This window comes from Meleagris gallopavo, chromosome 8 (assembly GCF_000146605.3).
Source record: "Meleagris gallopavo isolate NT-WF06-2002-E0010 breed Aviagen turkey brand Nicholas breeding stock chromosome 8, Turkey_5.1, whole genome shotgun sequence".
Taxonomy (NCBI): Eukaryota; Metazoa; Chordata; class Aves; order Galliformes; family Phasianidae; genus Meleagris; species Meleagris gallopavo.
In genome coordinates, this window is record NC_015018.2 from 17,004,717 (window position 1) to 17,020,220 (window position 15,504).

General features: G+C 40.9%; 1 long non-coding RNA gene across 15 annotated transcripts in view; it reads left to right on the forward strand.

Moving 5' to 3' along the window:
• Positions 1–3,075, forward strand: part of LOC104911956 — an 8,685-nt gene extending 5,610 nt beyond the window's left edge. For 2 of the 15 annotated variants that reach the window (XR_794311.3, XR_002117165.2), the window contains 2 exons: positions 114–266; positions 1,261–3,075. This is a non-coding gene — a long non-coding RNA (uncharacterized LOC104911956). The remainder of the gene's footprint in view (positions 1–113; positions 267–1,260) is intronic. The other 13 variants (XR_794304.3, XR_794309.3, XR_002117163.2 and 10 more) reach the window with 12 other exon arrangements.
• The last annotated feature ends 12,429 nt before the right edge of the window (positions 3,076–15,504 follow it).

Here is a 15,504-nt window from a genome sequence, read left to right on the forward strand (position 1 = left end):
CCCCCTGGGGAGGGGGGGTGGTGAGAGAGCCCCCCCTTGGGTGGGGGGGATAGACCAGCTCCTGGTGAAGGGGTCTCTTCCCTGGGTGCTGGACATCTATGTGGTGATGGTAGTTTTGCAGTAGTGCTCCTGGGCTGGAAAGAGGAGGAGGAGGAGGAAGCTTATTACTTAAGTAATTACTTAAGTAAATCCTCTCAGAAACAACTGTTGTTGTGACTGAAGAAGCTGCTTGTTGTGTTGTAATTTACTGCACCCTGGAGGTTTGGGTAAGTGGCTGGAGATGACATTCACCTTTGTGTGGGAGTAAACCAGCTATGGCATGCAGAGCATGTATATGATATCAACAGCCTAAGTAGACTGAAGCTGTCAGGAAGGAGGGAAGCCACTACTCTGCTCTCTAGGACTTTTGCAAGCTACTCTTGGAAAAAAGTTTTCTTCTCTTAAAATTAAATGGGAAATGCTTATTAAATCCCTTTGTGAGAGGTCTCGCATCTATGTTTATATAAAAATAGATGCATCTTGTTTGGATAAGGTGTAATATTTAAGAGCATGCCTCTCAGAAAATGTGCTGAATTGAATTGGTGGGCAGGCAACTTGAAACTTAGACTTATTTATAACTTTTTAACAGTGGAAAAACTATGTCTCCTGTTTGAAAGAGATTTTTTTCTATCTTGCTGAAGCGAAACTGCATAGGGAAACTTCTAGGTCTAACTGTTCTTATCCTTTCAAGGTATTCCCCCAGAATACTGGTAATACAGTTTGCCTCTGCCAGGTGGGAAATCAGTCATGATAGGATCTTCTTATAGAAGAACTATCAGCTTGTGACAGCCTTTTTGTAAAGGCAGTTTCTACTGCAGGTGGGAAAGGCTGTGTTATGTGTGGGACCTGGGATGCCTAAGAATATCTGCATTAAAATGGAACAGCTAGTAAGCTAAAGCTTCTTGTGGTGAAGTGGATACCTGTCTGTCTCCAACTTAAAGCAAAAAAAAAAATCCTTACTTACCACAGATGAAGGATACTATTTCTGTGCTTGGGACTTATTCTCTGGTTGATGCCATTAGCTTAATTATCTTGAGGGATCAGAAGTGGGAGATAAATGACCCTGTTGCAGTTGGCCATTTAGCACTGCATGTTCTGCTTAAAAAAAAAAAGACTTGTCAATAACATGTACTGTTAAAGTAGGTGACTTTCAAACAATGCTTCAGACTTGCTTTACTCACAACATGAAATCGCTGAGTGTGTTTCTGGTGTTTATTGCAGCTGAATTTCTGCATGGCTGTCTTTCTTGAATGTGGTAGAGCTTCCCAACTTTGAAGATGGGTGTGCAATCCTGAGAGGAGTGGCATCAACTGTCTTGCAGTAATCTTCTGGCTTCCTTTTTCAAGATGAGTCTGCTGAGAATTGTCTGGTTTCTGGCTAGATAACTCAGGAGCGTGCATCTCAGTGAAACCATTTGTGGTGTTGAATCTCAATGAGTTGCTGGGAACCTTCCTCCCAAACTGAGACAGAACTCCAGCTAAAATGACAGTAATGTGTTCTACTTTGTCTTTTTAACAAAAGAGAAGGAACTTCATTAGGGTTGTGCCTTTGCATTAAGTGTTTGCATGTGGTATATTGTATCTTTATGTGAGAGTTTGCAGTTAACTTTGCTTTTAATTAATGATCCAGTTCTCCTGTGATTGGAGTGCAACAGCTAGATAATGCAGGATAGAAAATGCAGCAATTTACTCAGATATGATACTACTCTCTGCACAACTTAAACAGCATCTCAGTGAGTTATTAGGCTGACTCATTAGTGCAAGCAGATATCTGCAGGCAATAAACCTGTTGCTCCTGGTGATAACAGGATATAGCTGCTTTTTTCCAGAGGATTGTCTAAAAGTGTATATTAGTGAGATGAAAGGAAAAGCTTAACAAATACACAAGATCAATGAAATGTCTTTTGTGTGCAGAATAAGAATGCAGCTGAGGGTGGAAGGGACCTGCAACTTGTAGCTGTGCAAGAGCCCACCTGAACTTCAAATACTATCTCCAAAAGTGGTGTCCAAATGCTTCTCCAAGTCCATCAGCCTGGGCCTGTGACTGCTGTCCTGTAGAGCTTGTTCTGGTACTCCGCTACCTTCTGTTGAAGGAACTTGACATAATTTCCACTGTGGCTTAGTACACATCCAAGTCCCTTGCCCTGGTCAGCTGTAGAAAAACTGAAGAGAACTTGCCCTGAAATGAAGCCCTGTGGACTCGAGACTTCCACTAGAAAGGGCTTTTCCTGACATGAGATATGATTTTTGGACCTCCTTTCCTGACAAGGATTTCTCTTACCTACTCAAATGGATGATACAAGCTTTGAGCTAGACGAGAAGACATCTTGCTTTTGCAATCCACACTTTCTCTTAAGCAGTGGGATGTCATGGAATGCACAAGAACAGCTTAAATGCAACAGAAGATAGAACAATTACTGAATCAGCCTGCCTTAATTGAAGTTGATGATGCAACCCTCTAATAGTGGAATGTAGTCTTCAGTTAGTGGTAAATTTATAGCTAAGAGTAAAGATTTTTCTCTCCCCAAATTTAAAAATATCTAACTGCTATGATCCCAGTCGTTTCACTGTTCATGTTTTATGCCTCGTAACAGTATGAGTGCGTTTTCTACCATTAGTAGCCTGAATGGCTGAGCAAGAAGTACCACTTGCAGTAATAAAGCCTAAAACAGCCTAAAAACCCTTCCATTGGTTGATAATGTAGTTCTTGGGGGGATGCACATTCAGGAGAGAGCTTCCAACATGTATAAGTCTTCATACCATATCTTTCCTTAAAAACAACAGTATGAACTCCTTACTGTTGCTTTAGCTGGGGGCCTGGGCTGCACAAGTGTGTTCCTCCACCAGGGAGGGGAAGAAAGGAGTTTTGTCATTTAAAAGAAAATCATAAATAAAAGCCCTAATCCTTAATTCACATGAGCATTTGACCATGAGCAGTTCCAAAAATCTGACCTTTGTTTTTTCATTGTTTATATTGAACACTGATCCCTAGTTGCTTAGCGCAGGAGGAAGCTCTAGCCTTCACCCATTTCTACGCTCACTTGCAGAAATTATGGCCATAGTTATTTCCCTTCCACAACATACATGGGTTACTGTGCTAAGATGATAAATCCCTTCCCCAAACCTACATGCTTCATGACAAACCACAGGGACTTCTTTTTAAATTAAAAGAAATAACAGTAAAAATAAACCATACAGAGTTTAAGAGGAGATCCTTTAAACTTGATGCGATTCAGCTGTTCTCAGTGGTTCATAGATCCTTAAGTACTTGACACAACAAAAAAACAGTAGCAGAAGCAGGAAAACTGAGGAAAGTTTCAGGTATCATCTTGCAAGTTTTATTGCTTACAGCATGAGCTCTTTAGGCTACCTTGACATGCTGGCCTTGGAGAAGTCAGGCAGAATCATTTATCCTTTTAAGTATATTATTTTCCAAGAGATGAGACCCCACAAACTTCATGAGCCTAGCAAAAGTACGTGAGAACAGGTCCAACAAACTGAGGAAGAAAAGTGAGCTCATCTGTCAGTACTGCTGAGAAAGAGAGCTGTGGAGATTGTTGGGCTGATGCCCTCTTATTTTATTTTTAATAATTGTCAGTTAAAATAGGATGATCAAACAGAAAAGTACATCCCTAAACTCATCCTCTGACTCACTGAACCACCTTCTTCATTACTTTCACTGAGATAGGATGGCAAATCTGAGGTTTCACTTAGAAAAGCCGCAAGAAGAATTTGCTCAGTTACAAGACAGGACAATTATCTAGCTGTTAGAAGAAATTTAATTGCCATTCTCAAGAAATAACTGGCTTCCAATCCATCTGATTTCCAGATGCAAGCTTGCAATGGCAATTTTTTTTCTCCTCCACCTCAGAGAATTTCACTTTTCTAAAAAACAAAACAAAACAAAAAACAAAAAATTGTCTAGAAAATACCCTTTTTGGCAACTGAAATTGTTAATGCCACAGTACGTTCTCTGCTCAGAGAAGCCTTAGTTCTTATTTACCCTACAGAAGGTTCACATAGTTAAGAAGGTGCACCTGCATGAACAGTCAAGAATTTCAGTAGCTTTGAAAAAGGTGAATTTGCCTTTAAGATTTTTCAGAGATCTCAAGTCTAAGCTTGTGCTCCCTTTCCATGGGATTTGCTTAGAGCCCCCTTTCCATGGGATTTGCTTAGAGCCCCCTTTCCATGGGATTTGCTTAGAGCTGGGCTAACCTCCAGCCATGACACTGTGAATAACCCTGTGCTCAGATCAGCGTTTAACAATGTCATTGTGCTATCCCACCCGACCAGAACTCTTTACGTGGGAAGCAATTGCTGCATTCTTCGGACAGCATTTATTGCCTTACGAGAATAAAGTATGCAGAATCCCTCTCTCTCTCTCTCTCCACAGAGGGACCAGGTAACGCTTCTCTGTCAAGACTTGATAGGGAAAGAAACAGGTTCACTGTTACCTCTGAGCAGTTGTTTCTGAGCAGCACATAGAACCCCAAAGACAATAAACAACAAAGAACCCTCCTGTAGCAAACAAGTCCCAGTATTAAAAGCCCTGTTGTTATGAAATCCTCAGAAAACGAAAACATGTATCGTTCTCCATGGTTCTTTTTTCCCCCCACTGCACCGAGACGAAATAATGCCAGCCAAGCAGCATTATTTCTGACAGATTCTGTTTCTGCAACATTCATAGCTTTCAGTTAACTCAGGCAGAGGAGACTAATTATGAAATTACTACATAAAATAGAGTACAGCACTCCATGTGCAGAAGAAAAAAAAGTATATTCTCAAATGCTGAGTTAGAATGGAGCATAAAAGGAGCTGTATAAGGATGCCATTCTGACAGCATGACAGTTCTTCAGCCCCTACAAGTTCAGATGAAACAGAACTCACCAGAAGACTTAAAAAACAAACAAACAAAAAAAAAAACAAGGAAGGGATTTCTACAGGCATGTTGCTCAGAAGAGAAAGGGCAAGGAAAGTGTACTCGCTCTCGTAAGAGAGAAAAGGCAGTGACAGACATAGGGAAGGCTGAAGTGCTCAATGTTCTTCAATTCGATCTTTTCTGGTGGTCAGGCTTCCCATATCTCTCGTGTCCCTAAAGCTCCAGGCACAGACTGGGGGATCAAAATCCCTTGTACTGTAAGAGAAGAGCGAGTCTGAGACCACCCGATAAGAGTGAATGCTTGCAAGTCTATGGGGCCTGATAACACACACCCCAGGCTCAGAGCCTTGGTAGATATGAGCACAGATCAGGAGAAGAACTCACAGACCTGTGGAGAAGAACTCAAGGGTTCCGCCGGTGGACTAGAAGCACTAGAAGTGAACTAACAGCACACACAGCCCAGAAAACCAAGGGTATCCTGGGCTGCATCAAGAAAGGGAGGGCTGTCAGGAAGAAGGAGGCAATCGTCCCCCTCTATTCTGCACTCACGAGGTTCCATCTGGAGCCCTGAGCCTGGGGCCCTTAGCATGAGAGAGAATATGGAGTTCATGGAGTGGGTCCAGAGAAAGGCCAGAAAGATGAGCAAAGAGCTGCAGCACTCCTCCTATAAAGAAATTTGAGGGAACTGAGTTTGCTTACCTCAGAGAAAAAGATACCCCATTATGACTTCTAGCCCTTGAAGGGAGCTTATAAACAGGAGGGGGACCGACTTTTTAAATGGTCTGTGAAACACTGTAATGTGATGGAAAGGACAGCAATAAAAGCAGGGTGGCAAAGCCCTCAGCTGCAGCAAATGAGAACAAGCCCAAACATAGCAGCAGCAGCTGTGAATGCAGAAACAAGGAAAAGTAGCTACTTACCTTCAGAAGACCTCCAGGAAGCAGGAATTGCCAGCAAAACACTCTCACCTCCACTGCCAACTCTTAAATGAGGTCTGGGAAGGGGTGGGTCCTGGCTCCACCCCTCCCGGTCATTCAGCTGCATTGCACGCACCTGAGCTTCTTTGGGTTGGCCCTGCCTTCCCACCAGGTGCTCGATCACCTGCTCAAGCTGTGATTTGGCATTTCCACTACAACCTGATAGTGACAGGACAGGGCATTAAACTAAGAGAGAAAAGATTTAGGTTAGGTATTAGGAGGCAGGACAATTTACTCGAGGCATAGAGACACTGGCACAGGATGCCCTGCAAAGTTGTAATTAACTTGTCTCTGGAGGCGTTCAAGGCCAGGTGGGGTTGGGCCCTTGGCAGCTCAATCGAGTGGCAGCCTGGCCCACGGCACAGGTGTTCGAGCTTGTTCATCTTTAGGGTCTGAGCCATTCTGTGATAGAAATGGATCAACAGAGACCAAGCCAATTGTTGTTTGGTTGTTGTTTTCTTTACATCACATAGAGATACAACATCATATGCCATTCCTAAGTTCAGAGCAGAGCCCTGTTGTTGATTTTGATCAGATTTTCTTTTGATGAAATTTTATGCAGCTTTGAAAAAGTATTCATTGGATAAGCGACGTATAGGTATCTCCAGCCATTTTCCACTCCCCAGCAAGGCAAAGTGTTCAAGACAGTCAATGATCACATCGCTGGACTCATGTATGTTTCATTAACTTTTCCTAGCTAGTATTCTAACAAGTAATAAAATACAGACCACAAACTCCCCTTGAAATACAACAGAACACTTGATACAAGGACTGCATAAGCACTAAAATAAATAAATAAATAAAGCTGCATGAAACAAACATACTAAATAAATCACCTTCTCTATTGTCAAGGTAAGGCTAGATAGGGTATGTAATGTCACAAGGGTTGCGTCACCAATTCACAACAGAAACTTACCATTTTACCATGGAAGTCATGTTCTCTGGCTTCATTTTGAAATGATTTCCAGGTTAATTGGAAGTAAATAATTAGTCACAGCTACTGACTAATTAATTGATTCTAAACTAAGTTAGAAGAATTAAGGGACTGCTACCTGTTTCTTACTCTAGTGGGAACAGATAATGAGAAGCGCGGTTCTGTTTTGTCCAGCAGCACCTAAAAGTGAACTGGCTTCAATCACAACTAGGGCAAAGCTCAAAGCTGCTTGTGTTCATCCTGTTTTCTTTCTAGTGAAGTGGCTGAGTGTCTGTGAATGTTTCTGATGCTGCGGTGATTTGGGCAAAGCTAATAGACATGCTCCCACCAGGCTGTTCTCTTGGTGCTCCTCTTCATTGGGAACTGAAGCTAGAAATCTCTGGGCAACGAAAGAACGAGGAGATTGCTTACCAATTCTGGTGTGAGAAAAACAGACTGAGCTTGGGAAACTTTATTGACTGTCAATTAGAATAAATACTTGCTGATCTGAGTAGAAAAAACAGTATTTGCAGGGTTTTCTAAAAAAAAATAAAATAGTGTGACTTTGATGTGATACTGGAAAGAGAGCAGCTTAATATGAGTTTAAAAAATGGATAACAGGATAGATTGTAGGTTTACATCTCAAAAGGCTCAAAAAATTATCACTAGCGAAAAGAAAGAAAGAAAACAAACAAACAAAAAGACGGAAAAGGAAAAAAAGCTCCTGCTGTCAACCGTCACATATTTCAGTGAGAAACTCTACAGGAAAGTTGGTTTCCCCTGCTCACTCCCGTTGTGTGATTAAAACCCCATTTCTTGTAACCAAAATCTTATGAGTAAAAATGGAGTCAAGCTTCTGCCCTTTATTCTCTACAAAGAAGGCTGTGAAACTCTTTTGTCTTGTTCAATTCATCAAAGGTACACTGCGAACATTTGACTAAATCTGCCAGCAAACCAAGTTGTGTAATAAAATATAAATCTGGTTACATTAAAATAACAGCTCAAAAGCCTTCAAAGGAAAATCATGAGGCTGCCTGATGAAAAATCAAGCGCTTTGGGTGAGAGAAACCAAAATTCTGTCCATAACCGAGAACTCCAGATACAGACTGTAAACTTTAGGAGGAGGAAAGCCAGGAAGAGGAGGATGTGAGCCTAACAAGCCTCCTAGGAAGAAGAAATGGAGTGAAGATGAAATGTAAATGGAGTACCATTTTCAGCAAGTGGTCAGTGATGTGTGAGCTCAGAACTGAACTTGAACTGTGTGAAAAATAGGAATGAGTGGAAGTGAGCCATGCTTCCATGTGGAAAATCTTGAAAGAAGGCACGCTGTTGCTTACTTCAGCAGTTTTACATCAGCCAGAAGACATCTCCTTCTAGCAAATTGCATCCATTTTCTCATCCTAGCAGTACACAGCCAGTATTTCAACTTCGGTGACATAAATCACCCAAAATAGAAAATGCGTGTCCACAAACAACGACAAAAAAGGGAAGACTAAGATTTTTTATTTTTATTTGTTTATTTATTTGTTGGTTGCAGTTGAAGAATATTGTAAACAACTATATAAAAAGGTATGCACGATTCTTTATCGAAATATTCAGTATTAAGAATATCTAATTTTACTCAACAAAAATTACTGTTAATACTAGGATTTTCCTCTTCTTGAGAGGTTACCTAGCACAATGTCTATTAAATCCACCTGGCTGTTTTGTATTCAAGTATATCTGCATTCACCATCTTTCAAAACTGAGCTTGAAAATTTTCCAACAGGAAGCTCTCTAAAAATCTATCTGATGCTGGCTCGTTGCTCTGGATTTTGTGCCCGGGAAATGCAGAAGCCATCCAAACACTCCGGTGCCGTAAGACACATGTCCTCGTGCAGCTCTCCAACACAAAGTGTGTCATCGCTTCCAGGCTTTTACATCAATTGTTATTACAGGTGGCTGCTTAACAAGCAGAAGCCCTGATATTATGGTGAATAAAAGGGCAGCTGGGTGCAGTTTCTTCTGCTGCCTTCAGGAAACGTCTTCTTGTTGGGGGCAGAGTGGATGAAAAGGCTTTTTAGTGACAGATTACTTGATAACCAAAAAAGAAAAAACAACAACAGATGTAGAAGTGAATTAGAGGAAGCAGTTCTACTAGTGTTTTAAGCTTTCTTCTTTCTCTATTCTTTTCAGCATCTCATTAGAAGAGCAGTAAATGGTTCTGTCGCCAGTTTGGAAAACGCTGAGATGAAGCAGCGTTTCCCTCGTGGGAGACTCAGGATCCCTCAAAAACGTCACTAGTGTGTTCCTTCAGGTCAGCCCTGCCCCTAGCGCTTAGGTTTCTTGTCTGGAATCCCAGCAAAACAGACTCGAGTGACTGCCTGAAGAAGGTTGATTTTGGGAGTCTCTCATTTTTTTCATTAGGTGAGAAGCTGTGCATTAAATGAAGGAAAGGTCACCAGTGAAAGTTGTCTGAAAACATTCATTTTTACAAGCTGAAAATAAAGAAGAAGAGAAAGGAGAAAAGAAGTTTCACTAGAACATTTTTCCTTGTGTGGAAATATTTCCAAAAATCTGTAGTCTAAAGTTTGCTGTCTAAACCTCACGTAAGAGGACCAAGATTCTGCTGGCTTTTGGAACATCTCTGAAGCTACATGTAACCTACAGTCACAGTGTTTTCATGAGAGAGAAAACTGCTGAACTTTATTTCCTACTTATTTACGCAGGTGAAAATCAGGAACTGCTTCTTGGCAAAAAACGTTACCAAAATATCTTTAATTAAATTTGCACAATTCATAAAGTAATTGCACATGTATTACAAATAACAATGCAACTTACTCCCCCCACAAAAAAATAAAAATAAACTGATTTTAAGGACCTAAAATTGAAGTAACGTCATCTGTCGGTCTGCCGAAGTTGCTATTCCTTTACACATCAGTTTACCTCCAGCAAAGTCTCACTGCTCAGTCAAGAAATAGAGATAGCCCAGATCCCTCTGTTTCCCCACTCCATGAGGGGATACAATACATATCAGATGCCGATACAACACATACGAGACATCTATGAAAAGCCCCTGTTACATGAGACACATCTAGGATAGTTCTGCATTTTGGCCTCAAACCACAGTTTTGCAGGAACCCTCTCTGTTTCTATGAACAATTCACTAGAGTAAACTCTGTAAATGTGCCTTTTTACATCACCTTCATAACGGAGATATTTGAAGGACTTTCGCAACACATCTCCAACTTTGACACGCTGCATAAGGCGGTTCTGCATGCTAACATGCTTTTATTGGCAGTGGTATCACAGCTACTTCAGCAATCAAAATATGCTTTATGAAATGCTAAGGTAAAAACAATATCAGTAAGGCTTCCTTAAAAATGCAGGTGAGTCCTGCTAACTTTTACCCTGTTCATTCAAAGTCACGAAAAGCAGAGTTCAGCACTTTGAGACAAGACAAGCAAAATGACGCTCTTGGTTCCAGCAAGGATGTCACAACAAACCGTGGACAGTACTGTAGGGCTGCTAAATAGCCTTTGGAAGGAGGAACACCTAAACGTGTTTTTTTACTTAGAGATGTTCTGCTGCCTTATTTGTGAGAAATCCAACAAATATAAAACTTTATTATCTTGGTTCTTTAAAACTGTCCTTTCAGTATTTTTTTTCTTTTCCTTTCAAAGGCTTAGATGAGCTTGTTAAGGCTGAACAAGAGTACAAAACCTGTGAATTAACTGGGTGGAATGAAACTACAGCCAGTGTGTCTTACAGGGCCAAGAGTCGTGACCTGATCTTTCATCTTTTACACAAAACAAGTCAGATCTTCAGCTTGCTGCCACAAGTAATTCACACATTTTCCAATTCCTTGTATGGAAAGGTTTTCTTTTAAGGGATTATTCCCATATGTAAAATCGGTGAATTCACCCATACAGTAATGAAATACTTCCACAACTTCGTGCAAAACTTTCTTTAAACAGTGCATTGGGTCAATCTTTCCATGTTATAACTGCATCAATAAAAGGTCTCATTTCGGTACATTTCTGACTTATTTTTATCATTTAATTTAAAAGGTCAAGTCGTCCAACCAAAGCAGTGACAACAGGAATAACAGCCTCGTGGTATAATAACAGTAGGATTTAGGCACCTGTGGCAGGAGAAACACTGAAGATTTCACTGTGGGTTCAAGATAAGCCAAACATTTCTTTCTTGAATCTCTTTCTTGTTTTAATGTAGAAATGCATCTAGGTGGGATTCGTTTCTTAGTTCTCAATAACAAAGTATGCATTGAGTGGCCCAAGCCTTTAATTGGGAAAATGGTCTAAGTCAAGTGTTAGATGACTATAAATAATAATAATAATAAAAATCTTTCAGTAAGGAAAAGATAAGCGTTCTTTTTGAATGCAAACATAATAATTTAAAATAATAATAATAATAATAATAATCTGAGGCACAGGACCCGAAGAGACCTTTTCCTCACAGTTTCATGCAATGGTTCTCTCATCAGCTCTGAACCCATCTGCCTCTGTAACTCAGAAAGCTTTCTTTTTTTCGTTTCAAGGAGACAATATCCATTTTCTTGGCAAGTTTATAACTTTGGATCTGTCTCCTGCCTACACAGATTCTTCTCTAAAGAAACGAATGTTCTTTCAGCAAGTCAGAAAAAAAACCCGAGCCCCTCTTTAGATTCCAAATCCAGAAGCATTCGATTCTGCGACTATGCCAAGCAGTGTGAAACAACGTATTTGTTGTCATCAACATCTCACGGCTCTCCTGCCCGAATTTTTTCTCCGCGTTAAGCACCAGCCTGCAATCTTCGGTAGTTCCGGTAGAGGGCAATACAATAAAGCCATTTATCAAAGGCTCTTCAAAACAGTTGCCGTAACTAGCTCCCACAGAAAGCCTCAGGCTTTGTTGTTGTTTAGGGTAGGTATTCTAATGCCACATATTTACAACTGATTTTTTTTTTTTTTAATCCCGGAAAAGCTCATATTGCCTTTTTTTATGTACAAACACACACATGCGTTCTCAGTGCCTGAATACATCTCTACAGGAAAATCAAGATATAATCCTCTTTGCTACCACTTTTTTTTTTTCTTCATCCTCAGCCATCCATTTGAATGTAAATGTTACACTATACCTCACATCCGTAAGGAATCTTTATATTCATATGTAGTTTTAAAAAGTCTCATAGGAATCTCCTGCAATAGATTAATGTGCCATAGAGTGCTGTAGTCACAGAGCTTGGCCCCCCATTGGTCTCTGCATGCACCCCACAGCCGCATCCCACTGCTGTGGGACTGGTCTTTTTCCTGTGGCTGAAAAAAAAAGAGAGCCCTCTGTGTGACTGTACCTAGATGTCAATTTCAGCAAATGTTAGCAGTGTATTTTAAGATTTCTAGTAATGAAGAGTCAATGTGGCTCACTGGGACAAAAAGAGCTGTACCCACCCCAGGAACAGGAATGCTGTCTGCACAAAATGGCTCATTGTTTTTATACTGATAACCATGGAATGAGAGATGACAGTGACCTTATAGTCACCCATGCAAAGCCATGCCTATGTGCTTATTACTGGAAAAATCACTACACGAGAGGCATGTCAGTCTAGGCAAAGTCTTCCTTGACCTTCTCCTGGAAACACTGAATCTGAGTTTCAGGCTGGGAGCAGTGGGAATCACTACTCACAACTCCATGACTTGCTGACTAGTAAAGAGAAGATCTTGGTGCTTGTCTTTTCCCTTGAAGTTGCCTATCTTCACTAATTTCTGCAAACCACAAAAACAAGACCTTAGATGAAAAAGGAATGACCTTGGCCCATGAGTCTTGCTACAGCAAGTAGAGATGTTGAGATGTCTACTGAAACTTAAAGGACTTTTCCTGCTCTGACTGTGATCTGAAGTGCAAGATTATTAAAACCTACTGCAACTATTCTCAGACCCGTGTAGAGTTTAGAAACTCTAACAACATACACATTTTTCTGTCGTCTAACATGTTAAATTCTTGCTGTCTTCATCTTGCCAGCCTCAAAGATATCTTCCTTTGTTCTATTTGAAACAAAAAAGCTGAAACTATCAAAGTTCTTCTTTCTGGGCATTAATGCCAGATAACATGAAAAACATGTAGCCTCCACCTGAGAAATCTCAACACTGGGAGAGGCATTGGGTAAGACAACAATCTCTCCAGATTGACACGAGTACCCTATTCAGAATCCCCGATAGGTTTGACACCCCATGCCTCAAATAGAAGGGAACCCAGCATACAAAATCAAAGTACTGAATATCCTGATGCAAAAGGCATGTCAGATAGGGCCAAATAGAAGGCAACAGCCCAGAGGACTAAAAGGAGAAAGCAGGGCCCTTCTTGCTGGGGTTAGCAGCGACTGGATCTGGAAAGATGGATTTTTAACATACTATTGCCGCCCTCTAGTGCTCTGGATAAGAATCTGCCCGCAATTCCTAGCTACGAGCTGAGGCTAGGTAAAGAGAGTATGCTATTTCCAGGAAGGAACAGAGAGGATAGAAACAGTCAATAATATCTACAACTAAAAAAATGAAAGATAGCTCCTAGCGGCTGTTAGACTACATAGCTATCAATTACTTCAAATCATCTATACCAGTGCAGAGCATGCCAAAAACCTTGCCCATTTTTGTTTCCAGCCGGAATAGCTTAAAAAAACCCACATCTTCTGCCATCCCTCTACCGCATCAAGACTTGCATCAAGAGTCTGACAGTTGCTGAGGATATGGTGGCAGTGGTCAATAATGCACAACACCTAAAACCAGTCTTGACACAAAAACTGATGGATGGTACAGGGACACTCTAACCTATTATGGATATTAATTTATTTTCTTTTCTAATTTTCATGATAACTTCAGGTCAGCAGTCAGAATATCCCTCACAGCCTCCCAAGTACCCTCTACACATCTCTACTTTTGCTGTGTTATTCTTTGGTTTCATAAAACTCATTAAGATAAAATATATATTAGTCTCAGATAGGAGATAATAATCTCATAGAAAGCAAGCAGCCTTCCCAGCATTTGCCAGATAAAGATACGCTTTGGCTGGAGTTTAATTCCTCAACTGGTGAAGCTCTTCTCTCCTGCCACTGCTGAAGACAAGCAGTCCTTTGTCCACAACCCATCATTCTGCCATGCATCTGGACAACTACAGAATCATAGAATCACTGAGATTGAAACAGACCTCCAAGATCATCCAGTCCAATTGTCCACTTACCAATAATATTTCCCCACTAAACCTTGTTCTTTAGTATAACATCTAAATGTTTCTTGAACACCTCCAGAGGCTCTACCATCTCCCTGGGCAGCCCATTCCAGCAACCTGACTGCCCTTTCAGAGAAGAAATTTTTCCTAAGCGTCAGATTCAGCTTTATAAGGAAACTCTAGCAATATGGGAAGGAAATTCAGGCCTTGTGGTCAGCTCACTGAACTGACACTCTTATTTTGCTGAGTTCCACCTCTAACTCATTGAATGGTTAAGGCCAAATATCTGCAGATGATATTTATCCTCTGCTTGCAGAGTCAGTATACATTCTGTGACATCCACCAGCACTAAAGGCACTACTTTTCCAAATGGCAGCTATTTCTCAATCCAGGGACAAACTGTAGATATATAGCTCCAGCAGAGTGAAATCCAGCTTAGGAAATAATAACTGAAGTAGCTATTCAATTGTGGTGGCTGTCCACAGTGCTAATAAAGATGTGATGTGAACTGACAACAAGTTTAAAGAAAGTCTTACTACAAAAGGCTTCTGGAAAATAATCTACTCAGTTTAGTAAATGAAAGGGGAAGGATGTAGTAGGGAACCAGTCAGAGAAGGATCCTCAGCCACACAGAGCTACTGCAAGAAGCTGTCTGTTGCAAGAAGCAGCAACTGCATGCGTGCAGGCTAGGGACATGGCACGTATCTTTAACAGCAAGAAGCGGTCATGAGTGAGACAAGTGAGCGAAGCAACAGAGCGAACTCTACTTCAGAAAATTAGGAGTTTTTTCGCAGATGCAGTTCAGGAGCCTCTATTGAATTTGAAGAGGAAATGTAAATACCTGTGTCATATGGAGATCGGTCAAAGTGATCATAACCTCTTCTTCTGGACAAAAAAACCACCATGACTCAGTTAACATTCAAACTTATCAGCTCTGTCTTGTGCAGTATTTATTCCCCTTCTTCGTACAAATGAAACAAGGTAAGCACTCTGTGCTACATCTTAGCACATACAATTACTTCTTAAGATAACACTTAGCTACTCCTGAGACAGGAAAATCAGATGCTGATTAAAACTTGCCCTTTAGAAACAAATCTTCCAGGGGATATTTCCTTTTCTGCCCTGTATGCAATAGAGCAAATAATTCTGAGTAGCCAAACAGAAACATAAGATCTGCCCTCTAGAACTGTATGGGTGTGAGCAGGGAACTGAATCACCCTTGGGCGGAGGAATGGGACAGAGAAATGGCAACCCAACTTGGCAGGTGGCTGGGAGGGTCTTCTCTCATGCAACCCAGAAGAGAGCTTGAGAGTTAACCTGAATCTCACTCCGCTAAAGGGGGAAAACATGGGAGGTCAGTGATGAGAGCAGGGATGGCTGCAGGAGGCTAAGTCCTTACTGTCACCAATGAGCCCAAAAAATCAAGTATTCAGGGAAATACTTGTCCCCCTGTTAATGCCTCTTCTTCCTCTCAAGTCCTTCTTTTCTCCTTTTTTTTTT